Raw genomic sequence first — 20,600 nt, 5'->3', positions numbered from 1 at the left:
AGTCGGTTAAGCTTCCAACTCTTGATTTCAGCTCAGGTCATGATCCCACAGTTGGTGGGATTGAGCCCCGTGGCTGGCTCACTGACAGCGAGGTGCTTGCTTGGGATTCTCTCTCTTTTCACACTCTGCTCCTCCCCCTGCTCTCTGTCTCTATCTCAAGATAAATGAACTTAACACAGTTTTCCTTAGACACATGGGTTTGTTTCTGGGCTCTCGATTCTGTTCATTGACATTTGTGTCTGACCTTAAGCCGGGACCATACTGTCTCGATTACCATTTACTTTGTACTGCATTTTGAAATAAGGACATGTGAGTCTTCCAAGGTTGTTCTTTTTCAAGATTGTTTTGGGCTTTTCAGAAATTCTTGTGATGCTATATGCATTTTATTTTTTTTAAGTTTTATTTATTTATTTTTGAGAGAGAGTGCACTTGCACGAGTGGGGGAGGGGCAGAGAGAGAGAGAGGAGAGGGAAAGAATCCCAAGCAGGCTCAGCTCCGACCCTGATGCAGGACTCGAACCCATAAACCATGAGATCATGAGCTGAGCAGAAGTTGGACGCTTAGTCAACTGAGCCATGCATGTGCCCCAATGCTATATGCATTTTAGAATCAGCTTGTAAGTTCCCATAAAGATACCAGCTGGTTATTCTGATAGAGATTGCATTGAATCTTAGATCGATTTGGGGAGAGTTGCTACCCTTATAACATTAAGTCTTCTGACCCATAAATATGGGATCCCCCCCCCATTTATTTAGATATCCTTTCAACAATATTTTGTAGTTTTCAGCGTATAATATTATACTTGTTTTGTTAAGTGTATTTCGAAGTATTATATTCTTTTTGATGCTTTTTCAAATGGAATTATTTTCTTAATTTCATTTCTAGATTATTCATTGAAAGTATATAGAAAAAACTGACTTTTGTATTCTGCAACTTTGTATTGACAATTTTGATCCAAAATTGACCTTTGTATTCTGCAATTCTTGCATTCTGCAACTTTCATGAAAATTGAAAGTAGTTTTCCATGTAATTCCTTAGGATTTTCTATATACAAGGTCACATTGATGAGGTTTTGGAATGGTGGGGGTTCGAAGCTGACGGCTAAGAAAGAATTCTTGAAGACCTCTTTGGTGCAAAAAGGTGATTTTATTAAAGCACGGGGACAGGACCCGTGGGCAGAAAGCGCTGCACTGGGGCTGTGAAGCGTGGCTCATTATATACCATGGAGCTGGGGGAGGTAAAGTCGAGAGAAAGTTTCTTTTTTATTAAAAAAAATTTTTTTTTTAATGTTTATTTTTGAGAGACAGAGCATGCATGGGGGAGGGACAGACAAAGAGGGAGACAGAATCTGAAGCAGGCTTCAGGCTCTGACTGTCAGCACAGAGCCTGAACTCAGGCTCCAGCTGAGGAACTGAGAGATCCTGACCTGAAACCAAGTCAGACGCTTAACCGACTGAGCCACCCAGACACCCCAAGAGGAAGTTTCTTAAAGGGGTTAAAAGAAATGTTTGTTTATTACTGATTCATTTTTGAGAGAGAGCGAAAGAGACAGAGTGCAAGCGGGGGAAGGGCAGAGAGAGAGAGGGAGACACAGAATCCGAAACAGGCTCCAGGCTCTGAGCTATCCGCACAGAGCCCGGCGCGGGGCCCGAACTCATGCAAGATCACGCGAGATCATGACCCGGGCTGAAATCAGACTGAGCCACCCAGGTGCCCCAGAGATTTTCACAAGTTAAAGGAGACTCACAGGATCCTGGAGGCCTAGCTATGGCCAAACTAAGGTTGTTTTTCCCTCCAGCAAAGCATTAACATTAAGACAGTAGGGAGTTCATGGAGATTAGGGTATTGGTAAGATTCCCGTTTTCTTGTAATTTTCAAAGATATTCGTAAGCTGATGGAGACTCAGGTCCCGTCACGACAGTTAGCTCTGTAAGTTACCCGTTGGTTTTCTTTCCCTCTCCTTTGTCCTTGGGCAGCCAGGAGTGCCTGAGGAATGTCACGCGTGCCCCAGCTGGTGGAGGGTGCGTGGTACTTTGCACTTGGCCCCTAGTTTGCCGTGGGCTCCCGCCTTTACTTCATCTGTGGATTAGACAGTTTTGCGTCTTCTTTCCAACCTGGATGCCTTTTTTTCCTGCCTAATTTCCCTTACTAGAACTTCTGTTGTAACTTTGAACAGAAAGAGCAAGGGTGGACATCCTTGTCTTATTCCTGATTTTAGGGGGAAAACGTCCAATCTTTCACTGTTAGATATTATGTTATTTGTTGAGCCGAAGTCGGACGCTCAGCCAACAGCCACCCAGGCGCCCCTGTTTGTGAATTTTTTTTTTAAAAAGTTTTAATGTTTATTTTTGAGAGAGAGAGTGTGAGCGGGGGAGGGCAGAGAGGAAGGGAGACACAGAGTCTGAAGCAGGCTCCAGGCTCCAAGCTGTCAGCACACAGCCCGATGTGGGGCTCGAACTCACTGACCATGAGATCACCACCTGAGCTGAAGTTGGACACTTAACTGACTGAGCCACCCAGGTGTCCCATTTGCGAGTTTTTTATAGACACTCTTTTGTCAGGTTCCCTTCAGTTCCTAGTTTGTTGAGTGTTGTTTTTTTTTCATTAAAAGGTATTAAATTTTATCAAATGCTTTTTTTGTGTCTATTGAGATGATCCTGTAATTCTGTTTTCATTTTAGTGACATGATATATTAAAATAATTGTTTTTCAGGTGTTAAACCAAACTTGCATTCCTAGGATAAATCTCTCTTGGTCATGGTGCATAATTTTTATATGTTGCTGAATTTAGTGTGCTGGTATTTGAGTGACATTTTTTCCTCTTCACACACTTTAATTCCCACTTTTATATTTTCTTTTGTTTTTTTAAGAGAGAGACAGGGTGCACGTGAGTGAGGGGCACAGAGGGAGGGAGACAGAGAGAATCCTCAGCAGGCTGTGCACTGTCAGCACAGAGCCCGACGTGGGGCTCAAACTCAAGAACCATGAGACCATGACCTGAGCCAAAGCTGGACACTTAACCGACTGAGTCACCTAGGCACCCCAGAAACTGGACGTTATTAAGTTTATTTATTTATTTAAGTAACCCTTACACCCAACACGGGGCTTGAACCCACATGCCCCTGAGATCAAGAGTCGCATGCCCTACTGACTGAGCCAGCCAGGCACCCTGAAACTGGACATTTCATCTTATTTCGATTAATTGATTAATGTTTAAAGCTTTCTTTACAGAGAGAGAGACAGCAGGTGCATGCATGTGTGTGTGCAAGCTGGGGAGGGGGCAGAGAGAGAGGGAGAGAGAGAATCCCAAGCAGGCTCCGAGCTGTCACTATGAGCCTCTACACGGAGCTTGAGCCCATGAACCATGAGATCATGACCTGAGCTGAAACCAAGAGTCGGACGCTTCACCGGGACATTTTAGATAATACTGTAGCAACATTTCCAGTAGGGCTTATTGTTGTTATTTGCTTATTTGTTTAGTGACCGGCTGGCTTGTTTTAGTGTAGTCTGTTCCCTCTCCTTCCTCCCCCTTCCCTGTGGTAGCCTCGACTGTCACCCTGGGGCTGGGGGAAGCCTGCTTGTCCACACTTGTCCTGGATGTGGAGGGCCTGGCGGGGCTTTCTTTGATGTCTCTTCCTTGGGCCACACCACTGTTAAACTCCATTAAGCGTCCACTGGCTACTCTATTATTTTCAGACCTGGTGCAAAAATTGTTCCCCAGACTAAACCAATCAATTTCGGGCTCCTTTGACTGGATAGTTTTTGAGTGCAGTATTTGAGTTTATTCTGATCCCAGGCAGGTTCCTCCCAGCTCTCTTTCCCAGGCTTTCTCCGGGAAACCAGCTGGCCTATACTTTGCCTATGTGCCCAATAAATGTGTCCGTCTCCCCCCAATTGCCTTTCACCACAGTCTCCCCTGTTTTCCAGAGAACCCTCAGGCTTGAACTTGTCCACGTTGGTAGCAGATGAAGTCAGTTCGTTTGGAAGAGAGTAAGAGCTTTCTTTTTCCAGCCTGCTTCTTCCCTCAGGCAAAATCTCTGAGCCCTCACTCTGAAGGGGGGATGGGGACAGCCGCACACTTCCCTCCCAGTGACACTGTTGCCTTAGGAATTGAGCCCTCAGTAGAGAGGGGGCGGTAACATCACGTTTTCTCTCGCCTCTTCCAGCATGGAACCACCACCTGATGAGCTGAGGCGGGACAATCAGAGCCCTATGGATTCTCAGTGGTGCCACATCGGAGGTAGAGCTTCAGTACTGGGTGTGGGATCTGGGCCGAAGAAAGGAGCCCTCGTTTCTCAGCCACACTCACAGGAGGTTAGCCTCAGCGTTAGTTTGATGGGGACAAGATGAAACTGGAGATGTCCTGCCCCAGGTAGGAAATAGCCCCCAACCGGGAGCTGGGGGGCGAGGGAGCCCTGTGATCTTTGCTGGCTGTGCTAGTCTTGAGTGTTCATCTCGCTGAGTTGCGAGTGGGGGGGAAGAGGGTATATAGGTTTCACCTTAAATACCATATACTCTTGGAGCGCCTGGCTGGCTCAGTCAGTAGTGGAGCATGCGGCCCTTGATCTCAGGGTTCTGAGTTCAAGCCCCATACCGGGTGTGGAGCCTACTTAAAAAAATTATAAATATGATAGTATTTGTATTTATTAAGTTTTTTGTTTGTTTTTGTTTTTTTAGTAAATGTTTCTTCACAGACTATATGTCCTTGGGACCATTTCTAGAGATTAAAAAAAAATTTTTTTTAATGTTTATTTCTTTTTGAGAGAGAGAGAGAGAGAGAGAGAGAGAGAGACAGAGCATGAGTGGCTGGGGGGCAGAGAGAGAGGGAGACACAGAATCCAAAGCAGGTTCCAGGCTCTGAGCTGTCAGCATAGAGCCCGATGTGGGGCTCAAACTCACAGACCGTGAGATCATGACCTGAGCCGTAGTCCGGATGCTTAACCAACTGAGCCACCCAGGTGCCCCACCAATTTTTTCTTTAAGTTTATTTATTTATTTTGAGGAGGGGGAGGGGCAGACAAAGAGAGGGAGAGAGAGAGGGAATCCCAAGCAGGCTCCTCACTGTCAGCTTGGAGCCCGATGTGGGACTCGAACCCATCAATGGGGAGCTCATGATCTGAAGCAAAATCAAGAGTCCAATGCCCAGCCCACGCCCAGCCAGCTGAGCCACCCAGGAACTGCGTTTTTTTTATTTGTTCCTTTCTTGCATTTGAAGTATTCCTCGCGAATGTCCTTGTCTGAGCCTCTTTGCCCTGGTCCCTAACCACCACAACAGCAACCAACCCTTCATAACATCGTCCCTCTCTGTCAGTGTTACAGAGGCCCACCCATCCCCCTAGTTTCTTGTCATCAGCCTGAATTAGACTAATTTTAGTGTCTGGCACAAAGGGCCTCCACCAACCTGACCTGCGTAGGCTCATTTCAGGTGGATGCAAGCGGACAGAGACGGGTTTGGCGCTTGACTAAGGCTTTGGCAGCTGGTGCCAACCCCACGGGCCAGGCCACGGTGGGTGAGGGCGGTCTTCAGTGCCTCTGGCAAAGCAGTAGGGTCGCCCATCACCCCCCCCCCCCCAAAGCAATTGCCTTCTGTGGTTTAGGGTGGAGCCGAACCTTGCGTGAGCGTGAGCTCGCGGCTGGTCAACTCCAGGGCAGCGGCAGAGAAAAAGTAGACGATTTCATGGGTTTTTTCTTACTTATATATATATATTTTTTCTTTTTTAAAAAAAAAAATTTTTTTTTAACGTTTATTTATTTTTGAGACAGAGAGAGACAGAGCATGAACGGGGGAGAGGCAGAGAGAGAGGGAGACACAGAATTGGAAGCAGGCTCCAGGCTCTGAGCCATCGGCCCAGAGCCTGACGCGGGGCTCGAACTCACGGACCGCGAGATCGTGACCTGAGCTGAAGTCGGATGCTCAACCGACTGAGCCACTCAGGCGCCCCTGTTATTTATATTTAAAATAATTTCCACCGGCTTTACTGGTGAGTGGGTCCCCGGTGTCTTTACGTTGCTTGTGCGAGTCTTCCCCTCCACCCCAGTTTCGTGCACTACACCCCTACTTTCTTTGTTCCGTTTCCTTATTCTAGAAGCCCAGTGTATGTTTTAGTTATCACTTTGTTAAATTAACCTTTGTTGAAGAAATGCAGACACACAGGTGATGAGCTGTGGTTCGACAAAAGATCAGGAAAGAAATTGAAATAGGGAACGTTGTTACTCACAAGGCCCCAGGGGACCTGCACAGGACGTGTCGAGGGGCCACTTGGGAAGGCCAAGGTCGGGTGCAGGCAGAGAGCGACAGGACCTGGGCCACACACGTTTATCTCTGCCCGTGGGTGCGGAGGCTTCAGGGGTCCTGGGTAAGGCCGGATCTTGGTTGACTCAAACACCAAAAGCTCCGTGGGGAGTCTTTTTTTTTTTTTTTAATCTTTTTTAATGTTAATTTTTTTTAACATTTATTTCTTTTTGAAAGACAGAGCCTGAGCAGAGAAGGGGCAGAGAGAGGGAGACACAGAATCCGAAGTAGGCTCCAAGCTCTGAGCTGTCAGCACAGAGCCAGCCAGACTTGAACCTACGAACTGTGAGATCATGACCTGAGCCGAAGTCGGACGTTCAACCGACTGAGCCAACCAGGAGCCCCATGACTCTTTTTTTAATGTTTACTTTTGAGGGAGGGAGAACAGAGAGTGGGAGGAAGGGGCAGAGGGAGTGGGAGACAGAATCTGAAGCAGGCTCCAGACTCCACGCTGTCAGCACAGAGCCCCACGATGGGGCACGAACCCAACTGCAATGCAAGATCATGACCTGAGCTGAAGTGGGAGTCAACCCCAGGCGCTCCTTCACAAGGAATCTTATCTAAGGGGTGCACAAGGGGAAGGCTCTGGAGAGAGGAGAGACTGTGGGTCACAAGCGCTGTTGAGGAAGTCATGTCAGGAACTTATAGTGGCTTGTGACTCTTCAGGTCATTATCTAGGGCATGTGGTTGTATGGGGGGCTAATGACAGTTAGGCTCCCTTGCAGACAGCTTGGTTAAACAAAATAAATGCCAAGGCAGTGATAGCATGGATAGCTTAGCTGAACTTTTGACATATTTCTTATTAAAACATAATGCAACAATTTATGTATTTATGTATTTATTTTTATTTGAGAGAGAGAGACAGAGAGAAAGAGCATGACTGGGGGAGAGGGGCAGAGGAATAGAGAGAGAGAGAGAGAGAGAGAGAGAGAGAGAGAATCTCAAGCCAGATGCAGTGCTCGATCTCGGGACCCTGGGATCATGACCCAAGGGTAAATCAAGAGTCCATTGCTTAACCGTCTGAGCCACCCAGGTGCCCCAATGCAATAATTTTAAACTGCTTCCCTTTAAAACAGTATGAAGTATATTTAATAACAACTGTTAGATATGATAATTTATTCACACCAAAATATATTATTTTTTACACCAAATCTCACATTTGCAGAACCACACCTTTTATTTTATTTTATCCTTTTTTTTTAAAGTTTATTTATTTATTTTGAGAGAGAGGGAGAGAGAGAGAGACAAGAAGAGAGAGAGAATCCCAAGCAGGCTCCACACTGTCAGCACAGAGTCTGACTCGGGGCCCGAACCCATGAACCATGAGATCATGATCTGGGCAGAAACCGAGTTAGACGCTTAACTGACTGAGCCACTCGGGCTCCTATCCTAGTCTATTTTTCAAGTAAGGTCTAGGCCCAAAGTGGGGCTTGAACTCATAACCCCAAGGTCAAGGGTGGCATGTTCTATGAACTGAGCCAGCCAGGCGCCCCAGAACTGTACCTTTAAAAAAAGACTTCATTTTTAACCAGTTTTAGGCTTATATGGAAAAGTTGCAAAAATAACTCAAAGTTCCCACGTATTTCCCACTTAGTTTCTTATCTAACACCTCGCATAACCCAAGTACAGTGGTTAAAACTAGGAAATTAAACTTGGTGTAATACTATTGTGTAAAGTACGGAACTTAATAGAATTTCAGCAGTGTTTCACTGCTGTCCTTTTCCTGTTTGGGGATTTCACAGAGCATTGAGCTGTTATTCTCCACAGATTCTTGTAATCTGTGACGATTCCATAATCTTTCCTTATTTTCCAGGACCTTGACATTTTAAAGAGTGTTGGTCACGAATTCTGTAAGATATCCATCAATTTGGGCTTGTCTGATGTTCTCTCATGATTAGAAGGAGGTTATACAGTTTGGGTAAGAAGACCATAAAATGACTTTTGTCCTTCTCAGTGTAACATATTTAGAGTTTATGACATTGTTACATTGTTACATGCTAACCTTGACCATTTGGTTAAACCTGTGAAGTTTCTCCACGTAAAATACTGTCTTCCTCTCCTGTTCAGAACTATCTTGGAGTAGATACTGCAAGATTATCTAAATATCCTTTTTCTCCTCAAATTTTGCCTGCTAATTTTACCATCCACCTTGTCTGCAAGGAATTAATACAGTGGGTACTTGCCTACTATTGATTTTTCTATTTCCCTCTTCTTTCTACATCCATCAACTGGATTTTTCTGTAAGAATTTTTTCTCATTTATTTATGTCACTCTAGATTCATAATAGTTATCTTATGTTATGAGTTATAATCCAGCACCATCATGTATTTATTTTAATGCTCAAATTGTTCTAGCTTTGGCCATTCAGAACTTGTTCTGTTTGGTTCCTGCGTCTTCTTGAGAATTCCCTTCCAGTTTTCAGCACTTCCTTACTTCTGGCACCACAAAATAATCCGGATTCATCTTATTTTTTCCCTGCCGCAAACCTTGAATCAACCACTCTCCAAGGAATCCTGGTCCTTTTACTGAAGAATGCTGTATAGAGACCGATATCTGCGTGCTAAGTGTGCTCATTGCTACTGGGATCTCATTGCTTCTAGGCTCTTTCCATGGAAAAAGATGTAGGAAATTCATGTATCTCTACTAACCCATGCATACACACATATCTGTATGACCCTATCTGTATATGTATTTTAAGGGGTGCCCGAGTGGCTTAGCTGGCTAAGCACCTGACTTTGGCTCAGGTCACGATCTCACAAATTTCAGAGTTCGAGCCCCACATCTGGCTGTCTGCTGTCAGTGTGGAGCCTGCTTGGGATTCTCTGTCTCCCTCTCTCTCTGCCCATCCCCCACTTGTGTTCTCTCTCTCTCTCTCTCTCTCTCTCTCTCCCCCTCTCTGTCTCTCTCTCAAAAATAAATAAACGTTAAAAAAAACCCACATGATTTTATGCTGATACTTCTGATTCCAATCCAAAACTAGAGGGTTTCTTATTTGTAACTTTTTTTTTTCCAGTGGTGGGAAACCAGGCTCTCCCTTGTATACAATATTCTTACTTATTTACTCATAAAGTACACATAAAGTTGTGTCAGAATTGTTAACCCACCTTTGAAGAGCCCATTTATTATGTAGATGACAGCATTTATGTAGTTCTTTTTCGTCTTTAACCTTGTATGATGCAGACAAGATCCTGTTTTCCAAGGTTCCTTTCTTCCTCCCCCCTTCAGTGGGATTTTGTGTTTTATTTACAATACAGGTTCATGCGTTACTGTTTGCATTGCATCTTGGATTCCCACCACATCCTCATTATAACTTGTTTATTTTTTGGAGGGGAAAACGTGAAGGGCTTGTGAAGCATTACTATCGTTCTGTAACAAAAAGATGTTCTTGAAGGAGTATAACTCTGTCCTAATCTGTATTACTCCATTCCTGTTCTTCTCTCCTTTTTACCCCTTTCCAATCACCCCTTGTAGCCAGTTTCTTTCTTTTTTTTCTTCATGCAGCTGTTTTTTTTAAATAATATTTCTATTTTTAAAGTTTATTTATTTTGAGAGAGAGAGAGTGTGTGTGCAAGAGGGGAGGGACAGAGAGAGAGAGGGAGGGAGGGAGAGAGAGAATCCCAAGCAGGCTCTGCACTGTTAGCACAGACCCCAATGTGGGGTTCAAACTCACGAACCCTGAGACCGTGACCTGAGCCGAGATCCAGCATCAGACACTTAGCTGACTGAGCTCCCGAGGTGCCCCTAATTTCTTAAATTTCTACACATTCCCTCCCATTTAAATAGTGTAACATGTGAATGTGTCTGAGGTAGACTGTTAGCCACCTCTCCCAACTTGTCTTCATCTTCCAAAGTCGTATAATTTCTGATTTTAGCTTATCATAAAACTGCTTGGATCAAACATTCCCATTTTCCCAGTCTCCCATGCACCTAGATACAGTCACATGACTAAGTTCTTGCCAATGAGCTGCAAGAAGTTAAAGTCATATGGCAGTTTTTGGAAGACTGCTTTAAAGGACTGATACATGTTTCTCTCTCTCTCTCCCTCTCTCTTTTCACCCAGTAATTTATCCTTGTGCCCAGAATGTCAATGTGATGGCCGGAACTCCAACAGCCATCTTATACCATGAAGACAAAAGTCTTGGGATGGAGGAGTGAAAAGCTTGAAGAGCCTGTGTTCCTGATGATACCTTAGAGTCTCTAGACTGCATTTGTGTACAGATGTATATATTCGATGATGAAACCTTATCACATGCAAGGCTTATGATTCATTTTTTTAAAGAGTTTATTTTTTTATTAAATTTTTTTAATGTTTATTTTTGAGAGAGAGACAGAGCACGAGCGGGGGAAGGGTAGAGACAGAGGGAGACACAGAATCCAACGCAGGCTCCAGGCTCCGAGCCGTCAGCACAGAGCCCGATGTGGGGCTCAAACTCACGAGCTGTGAGATCGTGACCTCAGCCGAAGTCGGACGCCTAACTGACTGAGCCACCCAGGTGCCCCGGTCATGTAACTGTCTTCAATGTTCCCGCACAATCAATGATAGTTGAGAAGTTCCGTGAACCTTCCACAACAAAGCAGGCTGTTCTGCCCAACGTACACATGAGTTCTGGGGCCTCATTTTCTCACCCACTGCTTGTCAGGTGTATTGGTGAATGTCAATAGTTGGTTCCAAATGAAGGAAAGCCAATCATCCCACTAGGCAAATCCAACAGTTTGTTTTTTTTTTTAAACATATCCAGGGGGTCCAGAAGGATATGAGTTGAGTCTGGAAATAGCACATCGATCAGCAGCATTCTTTGGGATAGAGTGAGGTGCTAGCTTCAGAACCTAAAAAATCTGAGGATAGATGCGTGTGCTGGTGGGTTGCCAATGGAAAAGTGCCGGTAAGCCAAGGCCACATTAGGCCTTCCAGAAGCTCCACTGCCCCTCCTAGGCCCATGCCTCCTGTGTGTATATATCGGCCTGGATATGTGCAGGGCCAGGTGACCCTCATTAAACCTGGGGTTAAACAATATACACTAGGGCTCTGGGGCACTCCTCAAGTACCCTCAGCACAAATAGTCTTCATTCATGACCCTTTCTGACCTCAGGTCAATACAGCTGGTCCAAAACATTCCTGAATTAAGAGCTGGGGGCCCAGAATAAGGCTCAGTGCCTGTGGCATCTGGATCATCCAACAGATTCTTAGACCAGAAGAATGGCCTGGTTGCAGGGATGCGGGGTCAAACCTAGAATCATCACTCATGATCTCTACTCTCAAGACATGCCTCCCATAACCTTTGTCCATTTCTACAGAAACTGCTAACACCCGCATGGTCCTCAGCTGTCTACATACTTCCCACATATGTGGCTCTCGTGGCAGATGCATTGGACAGTACCAGTGTAGACCTTTGACTTTGCCTACCCACCCCTAACTTGAAAACATAAATTTACCATCGACCACTAGGTGGCACCCTATCCCAAACTACCGTATACCACACCAAGGGTAGGCATTTTAAGACCCCATTGAGAATGCCTGATCTGACCTCCCTCTGGAGTGTCAAGTTTAAACAATGTGAATCCAGTCTCAATGTGAATTTAAAGAGCCTTATAACAAGTAACCATCTAGTGAAACTGGTTGTGGTCTCTCACTCTGTTCCTCCCTTATTCGTTCTGTATTGTTTACTATATGACTTTTTTTTTTTTCCTTATGACTTACTTCTATCTGGACTCATCCACACCAATCTCATGTGTGTCCTCCTTAGTTCAGCTGGTTTAGTGTCAGAACTTTGCCAACTGGGAGTGGCCTTCTACCTTTCATTTGTCAGTAAAACAGAAGAAAGAACAACAGGACCACAAGTCTTTTCCCTTAGGCAAGTATAGGGAGGCCAACGCCATACTATTTAGAGCAAGCAATGCCAACCGAAATGAATCAAGGTACTTTCTCTTGTAGGTAACTTTGAATGCTCTGGTTCCTTGTTACTTTTTAACTTCCTTGGATGATTGTCACCATGTTTCCTAAGCCCTACAAGCAGCTGGACCTTGCTCAGGTGCACCATAGGCTGGGAAATCTGACCCAATGGTCCGCCATCTTGTCCCATTGCACTTGCAGACTGAGAAGCCTTGCCGTCTGATTTCCTGTTTGTTTCATGTCCCTGTCATTCTTGACTCAAGGCATTTTCAGCCCACGGTATATATCAAGACCCCTGTTTGAACTGTACACTCTGGGAAGGCAGACTTCTTTTTTTAATTTTTTAAATGTTTTTATTTGTTTTTGAGAGAGAGAGAGCACACGCATGAGCCAGGGAGGGATAGAGAGAGAGAGAGAGGGAGAACCAGAATGTGAAGCAGCTGTCAGCACAGAGCCCGACATGAGGCTCAAACCCAAGAACTGTGAGATGATGACCTGAGCCAAAGTCAGATGCTCAACCGACTGAACCACCCAGATGCCCCTTTAAAAATTTTTTTTTAACGTTTGTTTATTGTTAGACAGAGAGTGTGTGCAAGTCAGGGAGGAACAGAGAGAAAGGGAGACACAGAATCTGAAGCATGCTCCAGGCTCTGAGCTGTTATGACAGCATAGAGCCTGACACGGGGCTCAAACCCACGAACTGTGAGGTCATGACCTGAGCTGAAGTCGGAAGCTTAACCGACTGAGCCACCCAGGCGCCCCTCTCTTTAGCTCTTTTGAGAGAAAACTGAAACTGAGAAACCAGCAAGCTAATGAAAAGATACTTAAGGTTCATCTACTTTTGGTTTGTGGGATTCAAAGCAATTCTTGTCTTCTGATCGCAAACCTCAGGTTTATGTGTAGATAGTCATTGGTACCCACGATGCAGGAACAACATAACGCTCTGCTTTATTCAAAGTTTGGCAAATAAAATGACAGTGGCTGAGGTCAGGTATGTGAAGTCACTAGGCAAACTAGCCTGTCACCTTGACCCAGGGCAAGAACAAAGTTGGCCCAGTGATGATATTAGGAAATGAAAAGCAACAGGTCAATTAAAGGAACCGTGGAAATAAAACAACAAAGGGAATGCAGGAAGATTGAGAAGTAACGGCCAGAAGGACACGTCCAGAGGCGCCTGGGTGGCTCAGTCGGTTAACTGTCCTACTTGGGCTCAGGTCACAATCTCACTGTTCGTGGGACTGAGCCCTGTGTTGGGCTCTGTGCTGACAGTGCGAAGCCTGCTTCAGATTCTCTCTCCCTGTCTTTGACCCTCCCCCATTCATGCTCACTCTCTCTCTCTCTCTCTCTCTCTCATAAATAAATAAACGTTAAAAAAAAAAACAAAAAAGTACAGGTTCAGCATAGTCCTGGAGAAGCAAATGTCCCAGATCCTCCGATGTGGTTGCCCTTCTTTGTGGCCGATACGTTATTACGGCTGCTATTTTCACCTAGGCCTCCTTTTCTTTATCTGTGAAATAAGGGGGTTAAACCGGACAATGTAGGGAGAAATGTGAAAGACGGTTGAACCAGAGCAAAATGATTACTGGGCGCGTTCAATGGAAAAACAGGCAGGTGGGATCTAAACCCCCTTCTGGGTTATCCAATTCTGTGAAGTGTCTGTGCTTTTCATTGTCCTTGAGCTCTTTTGTGTCTGTGAATTGTAGATGGCTGGGAACAGTGCCAATGGCTCTTGTCCACACACACGCAGATACATCTTGAGATGTGGAAATACCATAGAATTCCCTTTCTCTTCGAGTTTTTCCAACTTTGCACCATAAGTCCATCTCAGCATTATTTATATGTGTGTGGATCTTTGAATTTGAACCACCCGTAATGTCTTACTCGTCCGACTTGTCAATGAGTTCACTATCATCTCTGACCTATTCTAGTCTATCTGCATGACAGCCATGAATTTATCCTGCTTCAAAAACGATCCATTGGGGCGCCTGGGCGGCTCGGTAGGTTAAGCGCCCGACTCCTGATTTCGGCTCAGGTCGCGGTCTCACGGTTACTGAGTGCGAGCCCCGCGTCAGGCTCTGCACTGGTGATGCAGAGCCTGCTTGGGATTCTCTCTCTCCCTCTCCTCCCTGCCCCTTCCTCACGTGTGTGCTCTCTCTGTCTCTCAAAATAAATAAATAAATAAACTTCAAAAAATAAATAGATGAAAAACCATCCGTTAACAATTGCCCGGAAGTCCAATGATCACAAGTTATTTGGTCAAGAAACCACACATCCACTTCGTGCATGGTTATAAATACAACTATAATTATAATTGTCACCGGGAATATGGACACAAAAGATTAAGTGCTAAAGAGCAGTGGGTTTGCCAGATACTTTAGGTGTCTGCCTTGAGTCGTGTACAAGCTCATGGTTCAAGGTGCTTTCCAAACAGAAGTTTTTTAGGCCTGGCTTGTACCTGAGATTATTCAGGGTGAAAAGCCTCTTCCATCACAGAAACTCTTTGCCTCAGCCACGCTTTAGTAAGATGCCTTTGTCACGTGCCATCCGTGTCCGCGTGGGGCTTTCTGCAGAGAGAAGTGACTGTGGCTTACTGCCCAGAGTGGTCTCAACCAAGACGTTGCAAGAAACGATGGTGGAGTGGGATTTGGGGTGGGCGGGCTTGACAGGATGTGTACATGTGGGAGAAGGAATTCTGACGGGAGTCTTCACAAATCTGGAATAAATCTTAACTCCTTAGCTGATTCTATAATCTGAAGCAAAAGAATTTTTATAGACGCTGGGTATCTCAGCCTGATTCCCCTGAAGTCAGGCTTTGTCATTAAAACTTATGTGTAAGTCATTTATTTGGGAATGTGATCCTAGGCGACTTGAGTAAAAACAGGGATGGAGGAAAAGCCAATACCTGTGCTCATTTGTGCACGTTAGGGCTTGGAACTGGACAGATGGGACCATTCTGTGCAAGGCCCCCCCACTCCCAGCCCTAGCAAGACAGCTGAGATTTCTCCAGCTTTCTCTTCAGAGGGAATATGTGCATTTGTGTGGCTTATGGCCTGAATCAGGCAGGTGCTCAGTTGTGGGCCCAATAGCCCATTCTGTAACTAAGCCTCTCCCTGTAGCTGCCCTACTTCAGATGCTTGGCCCACCCTGCCACCATGCATGCCCGGTCACGTGCATGCCCAACTAGCCTTGGGCTCTCAGGGCCCTCCAGGCATCTGGGGCTCAGACAGTCCTCCAAAACCACCTAGCTTCTGGGGAGGTGGGTGCTCCCACCCAGAGAATATTTCTGAGGCAGCAGCTTTAAGTGGTGATCGTCAGTCCCCATTTGGACTCCCGCTCCCAAGCTTCCCCAGGCATCGAGGCTCCCAGATGTCTCTGTTACTAGAGGGTACTTGAGTATCTCTCCTGCCCAGCCTTAAAAGGCGGTCCAGGCTCCTCCAGCTACGTCTGCAGGGGAATATACACATGTGGGTAGGTTAAGGCATGAAGCCAGGTACCCCTAACAGCCCCCTCCATTAGCTGGCCTCAAGATACACGGTCCTGTTCCAGGACCCTGGCCGTCCTAACCTGTGCAGCTTGTACATGCACAGTATGTATTCCATTAGTCTAGCCAGGGAGCTAGGACCCTCCAGACCTGTGCACCTCGTGTCAGTCGAGAATCGCCTGCACATCTCCAGGGCAAAGAAAATGTGTATTAAGCTATTTTGTTTGGATGGTTCTATATATATCACGTGGGTCCATCTGGTCTCATGTGTCATTCAAGGTGTCCTCATTGATTTTCTGTCTGCATGATCTATCCACTGATGTGAGTGGGGTGTTAAAGCCCCTACTATTATTGTGTTAATGTTGATCTCTCCCTGTATGCCTGTTAATATTTGTTACAAATTTATGTAATTACACGCTCCTGTATTTGGTACATTGATACTTAAATTGTTACATCCTCATGTTGGATTGACCTCTTTGTCATTAGGTACTGCCCCTCTTCATCTCTTGTTACAGTCTTTATCTCCAAGTCTATTCTGTCTGATAGAAATACTGCTACTCTGGCTTTTTTTTTTTTTTTTTTTTACTTCCATTTCCATGGACTGTCTTTTTCTGTCCCTTTACTTTCAGTCGGTATGTGTCTTTATGTCTGAAGTGAGTCTCTTATAAGCATCGTACAGATGGGCCTTGGTTTTTATTTTTTAATCCATTCGGTTACCCGCTGTTCTTCATTGGAACATTTAGACCATTCGCATTGAAAGTGACTATCGATAGGTATGTACTTATTGCCATTTTGGTAATTTTTTTCCTGGTTGGTTTTGTCGTTCTCCTCTGTTTCTTCCCTTGTGATTGATGACGTTCTCTAGTGTTATGCTCAGATTCCTTTCTCTTTATTTTTTTGTGTATCCACTATGGGTTTTTGATTTGTGTTCCCTTGAAGTTTATATATAACATCCTCACTATATAGCAGGCTAAATTAAGTTGACGGTTGCTTACATTCAAACACATTCTGAAACCACTACATTTTTATTGCCCCTTCTATGTTTTATGTTTATGATGTCATGTTTTATATTATTTTGAGAATCCCCTAATATTTTAGACATAACTGATTTTACTACTTTTGTCTTTTTATCCTTATTATTAGTTTTGTATGTTTTTGATCTACTACTTAACTGTTTGCTTTTACTCATGCAATTTTTTTCATTTCACAATTTTCTTCTAATTATGGCCTTTCCCTCTTAAAAAAAACTCTCTCTGACATTTCTTGTAAGGCTGGTTTAATGGTGATGAACTCTAACATTTACTTGTCTGGGAAACTCTTTCCTTCAATTCTTTTTTTTTTTTTAAGTTTATTTTAAGTAACCTCTACTCCCAACGTGGGGCTCAAACTCATGACACTGAGATCAAGAGTCACACACTCCCCACACTGAGCCACCCCGGCAGTCCTCCCTTTCAATTCTGAATAATCTTGAGGTGTGTGGGTGGCTCAGTTGCTTAAACTTCTGACTTCGGCTCAGGTCGTGATCTCATGGCTTGTGAGTTTGAGCCCCGCGTCGGGGGTCTGTACCATCAGCGCAGAACCCGCTTTGGGTCTTCACTCTCCCTCTCTTTCTGTACCCCCCCCCCCACCACTTGTTCTCTCTCTCTCAAAAAATAAACTTAAAAAAAAAACCTCTCAATTCTGAATAACCTTGCCAAGAAGATTATTCTTGGTTCTATTTTTGTTTTCCCATTCAGCACTTTGTCTTATCTTTTTTTTTTTTTTCAAGTAGGCTCTACGCCCAACATGGGGCTCAAACTCATGACCCCAAGATCAAGAGTTGCAGGCTCTACCAACTGAGCCAACCAGGCGCTCCCTCCCCCACCCCATTCCGCACATTGAATATATCATGCTACTCATTTCTGGCCTCCAAAGTTTCCGCTTAAAAATTAGCTAATAGCTTTATGGGGTTTTTCTTGTACATAAGTAGCTGCTTTTCTTTGGCTGCTTTAAAGATCCCCTATCTCTGGGGCGCCTGGGTGGCGCAGTCGGTTAAGCTTCCGACTTCAGCCAGGTCATGATCTCACGGTCCGTGAGTTCGAGCCCCACGTCGGGCTCTGGGCTGATGGCTCAGAGCCTGGAGCCTGTTTCCGATTCTGTGTCTCCCTCTCTCTCTGCCCCTCCCCCGTTCATGCTCTGTCTCTCTCTGTCCCAAAAATAAATAAACGTTGAAAAAAAAAATTTAAAGATCCCCTATCTCGAATCTTCGACATTTTAATTATTACGTGTTGTGGTGTGGTCCTCCTTGGATTCATCTTGTTTGGGGTTCTCTGTGCTTCCTGGACCTGGATGTCTGTTTCCTTCTGCAGGTTAGGGAAGTTTTCAGCTATTATTTCTTCAAGTAAGTTTTCTGTCCCTTTGTCTCTTTTTTCTCCTTCTGGGACCCCTATAATTACAAATGTTAACATATTTGATGTTGTCTCATTTAAAAATGATTATTTATTATTTTTGGCTGTGTACCTTGATACTTTCCATTACCCTGTCTTCCAGATTGTTGATCTACTTTTCTGCATCCTTTCATCTGCTGCTGATTCCCTCTAATGTATTTTTCATTTTAGTTATTGTACTCTTCAACTCTGGTTGAGCCTGCTTGGGATTCTCTCTCTCCCTTTCTCTTTGCCTATCTCCTGCTCACACACTCTCTCTCTTTCAAAATAAATAAATAAACATTAAAAAAACCCTGTTATGCTAATATGACAATTGAGATCTTTCTACAAATAATATAACCAATTTAAAGGATCCATCATCTGGCCATTGACAAGTAGGACCTTATTAATCTCATTAGTGACTCAAAGTAATAAGCTTTTTTTTTATGGGAATGCCCAGATGCAAATTTCCAGACTTAGACCATTGCTGCAAGAGGTGTCTCTGGAGAGGGCATAGGGGATGCAACCCTCATGATCCAAAAGTTTACTCCCCCAAAGAGCATACAAAAATGAAGGCCTTTGGGGCACCTGGGTGGCCCAGTCCATTAAGCATCCAACTCTTGATTTTGACTCAGTCATGATCTCACAGTTTACGGGTTTGAGCCCCATGTCAGGCTCTGTGCCGACAGCACGGAGCCTGCTTGGGATTCTGTCTCTCTCCCTCTCTCTCTGCCCCTCCCCTGCTCATGCTTGCAAATCTCTCTCCGTCCCCTGCTCATCTCTTGCAAAAATAAATAAATAAACCTAAAAAAAAAGATAACGAAGGTCTTCATTACAAAGGCAGTAAGGATGATGCATTGAAAATGGTGTCTCTGGTCGCCCATGAAAATGTGAGACACCTCCAGTCACAGACCTGCTAATGTGTGTCACTGAGCAGGTGCTACTGGAATGGGACTTTCCAGTACTAACAAGCAACAAATGCTGAAGTGACAAAGGTCCCTTATGGGCTGGGACCTCTTATGACAGACTCCCCTGAGAGTTGGCACAGCCAGGCAAAGACAGTACTGTGTTTAACTGCACATCTTGGAACCCTAGTCTATTGACAGGCCACTAAGGTGCATCCCACTAAGTGCACCCCACTAAATACCCCCCACAGATGGTAGAGACAAGAGGGAATATTTTCACTGGTCACAAAGCCAAGCTTTTAGGACATGAAACAAGATGAAAGGAAATACCTTATCTGATTTTCACATAGAGGAGCCACTGCAATGTTTACCTAAACAGATGCTGCTCTGATGAGAACTGTAAATGCACCTGTGTGTGAAGCCAGCTTGAACATCAGGTTTGTAGGTCACATGCCTATGTTTTCCCCCTCTGGTAGTTCCTTTTCATGACAAATATACAAAAGACAAAAACAAAGAAAAATGGTGACCATTGCTGGGAGGGAATGGGTTAAGTTAAACCAAGAGTATTCTCCCAAACTTACCAGAGTCACTAAGCCCAAGGAACTAGTTATGCAATTATTTTTTCCTACTAATCTGAATTCAGAAATTGAGGGGGGAAAAGTCTCTCACCAATCTTGCCCCATTAGACCCTCAGGCTGACATCTCGGAGGCTGACACGATAAGGATTCTTACCTTCTGCTGGCTTTTGTCAGATGTCCTGGGTCTCTCAGCTACAGCAGTGTTAAATTCATGCTGCTGACTATGCCATCTGTTGGGGAAGAAAATTTTTCTCTACTCTTCTAGATCCTTCTAGCTGATCTATGAATCAAATTGACATAAAACAAATTAAGAGGAGGAAAAAAAACACATTTTAAGTACCTATGCACAGAAGCTCAATATTAAAATTGAGACCTAAAGAAATGACCAAGGCAGGCAAAATTCCTACTTTTAGACAAAGAACCAATAGAACTGTGAGTAATTAACAGGACAAAGAAAACTTACGTTCAAGAGCTCAATTAGTAAGGGAATCAAGGGAGGTGCCTGGATGGCTTAGTCAGTTAAGCATTTGACTTTGGGTCGGGTCATGGTCTCCCAGTTCATGAGATTGAGCCCCACATCAGGCTCTGTACCATCAGCACAGAGCCCCACATGTGCAGCGCCTGCTTTGGATCCTCTGTCTCCCTCTCTCTGCCCCTTCACCCCCCTCAAAAATAAATAAGCATGAAAAAAAATAAGGGAATCTAGGGGGGCCTGGTGCCTCGGTAGGTTAAGCCTCCAACTCTTGATTTTTGGCTCAGGCCGTGATCACACAGTAGTGAGACTGAGCCCTGTGTCGGGCTCCACACTAGCCATGGATCCTGCCTAGGATCCTCTCTCACTCCCTCTGCCCCTCCCCCGACTCATGCTCACTTGCTCATGCACGTGCATGCTGTCTCTTTCTCTCTCGCAAAAAAGAAAGGGAATCTAAACTGGGTTTGGGCTGGGATAATAAATTAGTAAAAGTAATAAGGTTTGTTTATCTAGCCTTCTCAGCTCTGAGTGCTCTATCTCTGGAAATAAGGATGTGTCTTTACCTCTGGGTACAGGAA

The 20,600-nt window shown here is 44.7% G+C and overlaps 1 pseudogene; it reads right to left on the bottom strand.

Moving 5' to 3' along the window:
• Window positions 1-4,209: 4,209 nt before the first annotated feature.
• On the bottom strand, window positions 4,210-5,559 carry LOC106988020 (40S ribosomal protein S12-like; annotated as a pseudogene).
• Window positions 5,560-20,600: the final 15,041 nt, after the last annotated feature.

Source organism: Acinonyx jubatus, chromosome C2 (genome assembly GCF_027475565.1).
Source record: "Acinonyx jubatus isolate Ajub_Pintada_27869175 chromosome C2, VMU_Ajub_asm_v1.0, whole genome shotgun sequence".
Taxonomy (NCBI): domain Eukaryota; kingdom Metazoa; phylum Chordata; class Mammalia; order Carnivora; family Felidae; genus Acinonyx; species Acinonyx jubatus.
This window is presented reverse-complemented; position numbering and strand designations above follow the sequence as displayed.